Source organism: Meles meles, chromosome 10, assembly GCF_922984935.1.
Source record: "Meles meles chromosome 10, mMelMel3.1 paternal haplotype, whole genome shotgun sequence".
Taxonomy (NCBI): Eukaryota; Metazoa; Chordata; class Mammalia; order Carnivora; family Mustelidae; genus Meles; species Meles meles.
This window is the reverse complement of record NC_060075.1, coordinates 72,057,465-72,066,051: the sequence shown is the minus strand read 5'-3', so window position 1 is coordinate 72,066,051 and position 8,587 is coordinate 72,057,465. Positions and strand designations below refer to the sequence as shown.

Below are 8,587 nucleotides of genomic sequence, written 5' to 3'. Positions count from 1 at the left end.
ATTATTTTGAACACTGGTAAATAGGAAAGAATAAAGCAACTATCCTGTCTTTGTATGAATTATGCTACTAAGTAATCTAAAGTAGATGAAAGAAGTATTTCTTTTTATAAGTATTCCAGTCAATAACTATAAAAGAAATGATAAAATTATACTATCACCATATTTTTTTTAAAAAAGATTTTATTTATTTATTTGAGAGAGAGAGAGAGTGAGAGAGAGCATGAGAGGGGAGAAGGTCAGAGGGAGAAGCAGACTCCCCATGGAGCTGGGAGCCCGATGTGGGACTTGATCCAGGGACTCCAGGATCATGACCTGAGCCAAAGGCAGTTGCTTAACCAACTGAGCCACCCAGGTGCCCTGATCAATCCCTAATCAATTCATGTATCTAGGCATCAAGCATTGAAGCTACTTAATATCACAGAAAGAGCTAGGTCATGTGCCTCCTGATAAAAGAATACATCACCACCTTTGAACTTGCCAAAGGTGTACAACCTGAATCTTATCAAGCCTCTGGACCCAGATGCCAATTTTCAGGAAATATGGAGAGCAGAGGAAATGGTCAACTACATCATGAGTGTACAATCAGCAAAACTCAGACTGTGGGAATCTTGACTGGTCAAATGCCCCAGGTTCTTCAGTAGATAAATTGCAAAGAAAAGAAATGGGTAGAGAGGAAATCTCTCGAATGAAAATGACTTAAAAGAGATCATTTTTTTAAAAGAGCACATCTTAACCGGAGTGTTTGAGGTGTACTCTTGGGTAATAAATACAGGAAGAAACAGAGGGATGGTTACGATGCTAGTCAGGTTGGTACTTGCTTCTGGGAAGAGAGAAGGTATTGAGCTTGGAATGGGACAGGTGAAGGTACTCCTTGACCTGCGCGGTGGTTACAGGGTACTCACCTTATAATAATTCTCTAAGGTATGAATTTTGGTGTGGTATTTGGTCTGTGTTTTATTTTATCATAACAAGTTTTTAAAATAGGCATCCAGAATGAGAACGGCCCCTATTAGCTGCTTAATCAGTCCCCCTTTTCCCTGTTTCCTACATTTCTCTCCTCTCTTCTCTTTCTCTGTCTCTCTGATTATCATCTTGATTACTCTTCCTAGTTCCCGGCTCTCACCACCAAGCTCCCTCATGTGTCTCTTTTAGAAGCTCTTGTCTGCTTCTTGGTTTTGAAGACTGCCTGTGCCAACCTAATGTCACAGCCAAGTGGTACAGCTGGGAAGGGAAGAGAGTCAGAAACTCACTTCTTTTCCCTGATTTTCAAGCTCTGCCATGTAAACTCAATTTCATCAGAGCTCATGTTGCATTGTGCTTCCCACTGTATATTTGGTACATGATTTCATATTTTTAAAAAATCTGGTTTATCTTGTCATTTTTTGGTAAATGTAACTTAAATTTCAATGGTAGACTCAAAAGGATGAATAAATATATTAGACAAAGGTGTTTAAGAAGCAACTACTTTTGTTGAGCACCTTTTAGAAACCATTCACCAGGTTGCTTTTCTTTTTTTTATATTTTTTTTCCATTTTATTTATTTTTTCAGCGTAACAGTATTCATTCTTTTTGCACAACACCCAGTGCTCCATGCAAAACGTGCCCTCCCCATTACCCACCACCTGTTCCCCCAACCTCCCACCCCTGACCCTTCAAAACCCTCAGGTTGTTTTTCAGAGTCCATAGTCTCTTATGGTTCGCCTCCCCTTCCAAATTTTTTTTTTTTTTAAATAAACATATAATGTATTTTTATCCCTAGGGGTACAGGTCTGTGAATTCACAGGTTGCTTTTCTTTATAGAAGTTATAAAAAATAGTAGCTACCATTTTTGGAGTATGAATTATGTGCTAGGCAGTTTACATACTCCATTCCTAATCCTAAAAGGGACATCTCATCTCTACAAAGTAGGTATCATTGTCTTTATTTTACCGATAAGAAATGCGAAGTTCTGAAGGGTAAGATGATTGGTCGAAGTCATACAGATAGTTACTTCTGAAAACCAGATTGAACCCATACCCTTCTGACTCCAGAATTTGCTCTTTTTCACTATAAGATGGTGATTGAATATTGGCCTACAACATGGAGGTTTTCAGTATATTGTTATAAAGTATAACGTGCCACTTTCTAAATTAACCTCATGATGAGGTACGGCACTGCACTTGAGTATTTGTATGAGCTTTAAGATCTACTGTGAAGATAATGTTTTGGGGGTGGCTGTCCGTTCTGTCACAAGTGTAAAGCACAACTGTCATGGCAAATAGATAAAATCACATTTGAATCGTACAAAGTAAAGCTAATTTTGGAGAAGACTTCCTAACTGCCCAGACAACTGTCACCTTTCCTTCTCTGCCTCTGGCACTGCCTCCCTTCATTCATGATTTCCTTTTCTCTTATTACCATGTAATGGAAGCTTGATGTGTTGGTAATACACTGTCGATTTCTTGGTAAATCAATGGAAAATACCTTTCTTCTGGACTGCTAGGTAATGATCAAGAAATAGAATACTTAAAGGAGAACAGACCCCATATTATATTCACTCTCAGAGCTCTTTTGCATTTGGACACATAGGAGATGGTAAATAGGCTCAAACTAAAAGAGAACATACTCATCTTATTGTAAAAAAAAAAAAATGTTCTTCATGTGACCTATTCCTCACTAAAAAACCACTTGATGCTGGGAATTTTCTATTCTGGGGTTTTGCACAATCTAGTTTATTTATTGCACAGAAATAAATATGCATAGACGGGGAATAAGAACTTGACAGAGTTTCTTGTTTAGTAGCAGTCTTATGAGAAAAGAGAACCCTTTTATTTCATTAAAAAATTTGCCTTTAAAACTTGTCTCTTCTAGCTTTTCAGATGCAATTTGAAAGGGATTATGATTATGGTGGGGGAGAGAATGATTTTTGGTTTGATTAAGCGTTAATGGATCGGCACCGTTTAATTACTCTGCCACAAATGCAGCAGAAGCAGCATTAAGACACATTTTGTGGGGGCGCCTGGGTGGCTCAGTGGGTTAAGCCGCTGCCTTCGGCTTAGGTCATGATCTCAGGGTCCTGGGATCGAGTCCCGCATCGGGCTCTCTGCTCAGCAGGGAGCCTGCTTCCCTCTTTCTCTCTCTCTGCCTGCCTCTCTGCCTAGTTGTGATTTCTCTCTGTCAAATAAATAAATAAAATCTTAAAAAAAAAAGACACATTTTGTGTGACTCACAGTTTCATAAGGCTATATATTTTTTCATGCTTGTATAAGTGCAGTTGTTGCTGATATTCCTTTTATTTCTTTTTCACAAAATCTAAATCACACACAAATACACACGCTTACTAAAGTAAACTAAAACCTGTGTTTTTCTCACCGAGTTTACTTGAGAGAAGAAGGCCTCTAATATCTGAGAATGAGTCTTTGCTCTTTTTTTTTTTAATGCAACTAATGATAGATTTTTAAGGTGCTAAACATAGACTTGAAAACTATATACTAACACCTGGACTTACTGAATATTTCCAAAACAATCAAGTTATACATCTTTCTTTTGGAGAACCTGGCTACCACTAGAGAAACTTAGAACATTCCCCAGACACAGGAATAACATGTATACCTAAAGATCCCTCGAAAAACAAGAGTTTCAAGTATCTTACCCTACCATACATCATGAAAGTGATTTGGCCAAATGAGAGGCTTAAGTTAGTTAAGTTAGTGGACATTAGTAAAGAAGATCTCACAACAATGAAAACACGGAGTTCTAAATACCAGAAATCCCTCAACCGCCAGTGGTTCTCAGCCCAGCTATCTCAGACCAGCTATCTATCACAATTAGTGGGAGGAAGTGTGTGTGTGAATGCTTTCAGTAAACACTGATGACCTGTCCTTCCTAAGTCTTTCCGAGTGAATCGAAGGCAACAATATTTTTTAAAAGCTCTCCAGATAATCTGTGTGTGGCCAGTGTTAAGCACCACAGATCTACATGATAATTTCTCAACACACTGCAAATTCTGGGGAAGTGTGAACTGATTTATTCCTTCATCAGAAGGTCTGATTTAAATATGGAAGGCAATCAGCAAGGTTTGCTCACTGGCAATTTCATTAAAAAGGCTGTGCTGCATGCGGGGTTATGTGAAGGCTCCCTAGATGTTTTGCCAGACGACTGTGGCACCAGAAAAGTGTGGAAACTTTTCAAAAGAATATGTTTCTTCACTCAGGAGCATGTGAAACAACGCTGGGGGTCTAGGAAAGCTTTTCACATAAGGGCATTTAGTGGAGATGAAGCTAGGAAAGTTTCCTCCCTCCCTTTCTGTTTTTATTTTCTGAAATGTGTCAGTGATATCTGGACTGATTAAGGTGTAATGACAGGCACATGAATGACCTGGAAATAATGTTTCCCCTAATGCAGGGCAGTTTGGGAAAAGCCCAGAGATCACACTTTACATCAAAATCCTGATGTTCATGTTTTCCAAAGCCAACCCTCCCACTGGTAATATCTTCCAGTTTCTTTTGATACAGTGGGTAATTTGCCATGTTGGGAAGCATTTTCTTTGCTCAGTTCATCTGATCTGAAACAAGGGTAGTGTGTGGGGTGGAACTGCTTTCTGGACACTGTGGCATTTTAGGGGAAAAAAAAAAACAACCAGCCTGTGTAGCTCATTCTAATTTATCAAAAGCTGCCAGTATTGGCTACACTGCAGATCTAGCAATCTACTTCAATGTAAACATTTTAATTACTATTTATAACATTTGGCTTTCATTAAAAGTTAGAGAAAAACTTAAAAATTTTTTTCGTAAAGTAAATACTGGAAAACCCCTTTAAAAAGCTTACGCCCCCAACACATGCACGTGCGTGTGTGCACGCGCACACACACGGTTTTGATTTAAAGACAAAAAGAAAACTCCTCAAACAAAAGAAGAACAAGAGCAATAACAAGAAAAAAAGAGTGGGAGAGAGGGAAGGAAGGAAGGAGGCAAGAAAGAAGGAAGGCTTATTGAAAAGGAAGATAATAGAAAAGAAAAGGAAATTATGTACCCCTATCTTAATACCACTCATAAAAATTAACTAGAAGTGGTTTAAGGACTTAAGCATAAGAAAGACCTGGTATGTAAAACTCCTAGAAGAAAACATGGGAAGAAGCTCCTTGACATTGGTTTTGGCAATAAGTTTTTGGACATGATATCAAAAGCACAATCCATCTAAACACAAATCAACAAGAGGGACTACATCAAACTAAAAAGCTTCTACACAGAAAAAGAATTAGTAAAATTAAAAGGCAACCTATAGAACTGAGAAAATATTTGCAAACTACGTATTAGGTAGAAGGTTAATATCCAAAATATATAATGAACTCATACAACTCAATAATAACAGCAAAAAACAAATAATCTGATTAAAAATAGGCAGAGGACCTAAGTAGATATTTTTCCAGAGAAGACATCCAAATGATCAACAGGTACATGAAGGAATGTTCAACATCACTAATTATCAGGGAAATGCAAATCAAAACCACATTGAAATAATCACTGCCCACCTATCAGAATGGTTATCACCAGAAAGATGAGTTAACAAGTGTTGGCGAGGATGTGGAAGAAAGGAAACCTTTGTGCACTGTGGGTGGGAATATAGCTGGTTAAGTCACTATGGAGAATATTACAGACGTTATTCAAAAAATTAAAAATACAACTACCAGGGGTGCCTGGGTGGCTCAGTGGGTTGAATGGTCCACTCTTGATTTTCAGCTCAGGTCACGAGATTGAGTCCCACATCAGGCTCAGCAATGGGTGTAGAGCCTGCTTGGGATCTTCTCTCTTCCTCTCCCTCTGACCCTCCCCTTTCCCGCTCTCTCTCTCTCAAAATAAATAAATATAAACAAACAACTACCATATGATCCAGAAATTCTACTCCTGGGTATGTATCCAAAGGATATGAAAATAGGATTTTGAAAAGAAATCTGGGCTCTCTGCTCCTCCCTGTTTGACAGACAGCCACCTATTCTGGTGCAGTACCAGCCACATGCCCAAGACAAGGTGGTGAAGATTAGAGTAAACGGACTTGGCCATATTGTGTGCCTGGTCACCAGAGCTGCTTACATGTGGCAGAGTGGATATTGTCAGCATCAATGACCCTTTCATTGACCTCAACTACATGGTCTACATGTTTTAGTATGATTCCATCCTGGCAGCTTCCATGGCACAGTCAAGGCTGAGAACAAGAATGTTGTTATCAATGGAAAGCCCATCTCCTTATTCCAGGAGTGAGATCCTGCCAACATCAAATGGGGTGATGCTGGACCTGAGTATGTTGTGGAGTCCACTGGGGTTTTCACCATGGAGAATGCTGGGGTTCACCTGAAGCACTGGGTCAAGAGGGTCATCATCTCTGCCCCTTCTGCTGATAACCCCATGTTTATGATGAGTGTGAACCAGGAGAAGTATGACGACACCCTCAAGATTGTCAGCAATGCCTCCTGAACCATTAACTGCTTGGCTCCTCTGGCCAAGGTCATCCATTTCAACTTCGGCATCATCGAGGGGACTCATAACCACAGTCCTTGCCATCACTGCCACCCAGAAGATCATGGACAGCCCCTCTGGGAAGCTGTGGTGTGATGGCTGAGGGGCTGCCTAGAACACTATCCCTTCTTCTACTGGCACTTCCAAGGCTGTAGGCAAGGTCATCCCTGAGCTGAATGGGAAGCTCACTGGCATGGCCTTCTATGTTCCCACTCCCAATATCTCAGTCGTGGGTCTGACCTGTCACCTGGAGAAAGCTGCCAAATATGAAGACATCAAGAATCAGGTGAATCAGGCACAACAGGGCCCCCTCAAGGGCACCCTGGGCTATACCAAGTACCAGGTAGTCTCGCATAACTTTAACAGTGACGGCCACTCCTCCACCTTTGATCCTGGGGTTGGCATTGCTCTCAATGACCACTTCATCAAGCTCATTTCCTCGTATAACAATGAATTTGGCTACAGCAACAAGGTGGTAGACCTTATGGTCCACATGGCCTCCAAGAAAGACCCTCTGGACCAGCCTAGCAAGAACAAGAAGAATAGAGAGGTCCTCAACTGTTGGGGAGTCCTAGCCACAACTCATTCCCCAACATACCGAGTATCTCCCAATCTCCCTAATTTTCATCCCAGATGCCCTGAAGAAAAGCAGGAACTTGGGAAGCTCTACCTTGTCATGTACCATCAGTAAGTATACTGTACCCAGCCAAAGAGAAGAAGCAGCGGGGGGGGGGGGGGGGGTGAGAAAAAGAGGAAGAAAAAGAAAAGAAATCTGCACTCCTGTTTATTACAGTATTATTCACAATAGCCAAGATATAGAAACAACCTAAATGTCTATCAGTGGATGAATGGATACAAAAGTTGTGGTATATATATATACAATGAAATATTACTCAGCCATGAGAAAAAAGAAAATCCTGCCATTAGCAACAAAATGGATGGACCTTTTAGGGCATTATGCTTAGTGAGATAAGCCCATCAAAGATAAATATTGTATGGTATCACTTATATGTGGAACTTGTAGAACGGACGAATTTGCAGAAACAGAGGGTAGAATGATGGTTACCAGGGGCTGGGGGAACTGGGTAAATGTTGTTAAAAGATACAAACTTGCAACTAAAAGACAGATAAATTTTGAAGATCTAACACATAGCATACTTATTATAGACAATGCTGTATTACATACTTCCAAATTGCTAAAAGACTAGATTTCACATGTTTCTACCACCAAAAAAGAAATGATGTGTGTGTGTGTGTGTTGTGTGTGTGTGTGTAAATTAGTAGATGACTCTGTCCCTTCCCCCCCAACACACACACAAAAAAGCTGTAGTACAGTTTGATGAGTTCTTCCCATCTAGCTCTGAAGGGCCCTGTTAAGTTTGATTTGGCAGAATGTATGTTACTGGATAACACAAGATATAACTTTATTTATCCTCCTGTACCAGGAGTGTTAGTTTCAGTTGACATCTGTTTCTTGTGCTGATATGCAACTCTCTGCTATATGGTTAGTCTTAGTTGAAAGACTAACTTTATATTTTAGAAAGTAGTAACATATCAAGATCATAGTAGCGCTTCAGAAAACAGAGAAGAAGCAAAATAGGTTTGGGAGGTGGTGGGGGATGAATAGGCTGTAGACATTGGATATTACCTTGAGTGACATGGAAAACCACTGAAGGGGTCAGAGTAGAGGAGTGCTATAACCTAGCTTCTCTTATAAAGCAACCACCTTCATTACTGCATTAAGGACAGACTACAGAAGGCAAGGATAGAAGCAGGAAGATCAGTTAAGAGAAGACTCCAACAGTCCACGAAAAAGATGATGTGACTTGGACCAGGATGATAACAATGGAGGTGGATTTGGTGATGGATTGGATGTTAGAGAGAAAGAGGGTAAGGAGTCAAGAGTATAAGCTTTTGATTTTGGTACACTTAAAATGACAGTAGCCCTTAACTGAGATGAAGGAGATCACTGGAGGAACAAATGTTAAGATGGAGATTTTGGATTTCATTTTGGATGTGTTAAGCCCAAGACACCTATTAAGCTCCCAAGTGAGAAGGCAGCATTTGGTGGCATACAGACTCAATTCCTCAGGGAG

General features: G+C 40.1%; 1 pseudogene; it reads left to right on the top strand.

Annotated features, from left to right (window-relative positions):
- Positions 1-849: 849 nt before the first annotated feature.
- Positions 850-7,182, top strand: LOC123951528 (annotated as a pseudogene).
- The last annotated feature ends 1,405 nt before the right edge of the window (positions 7,183-8,587 follow it).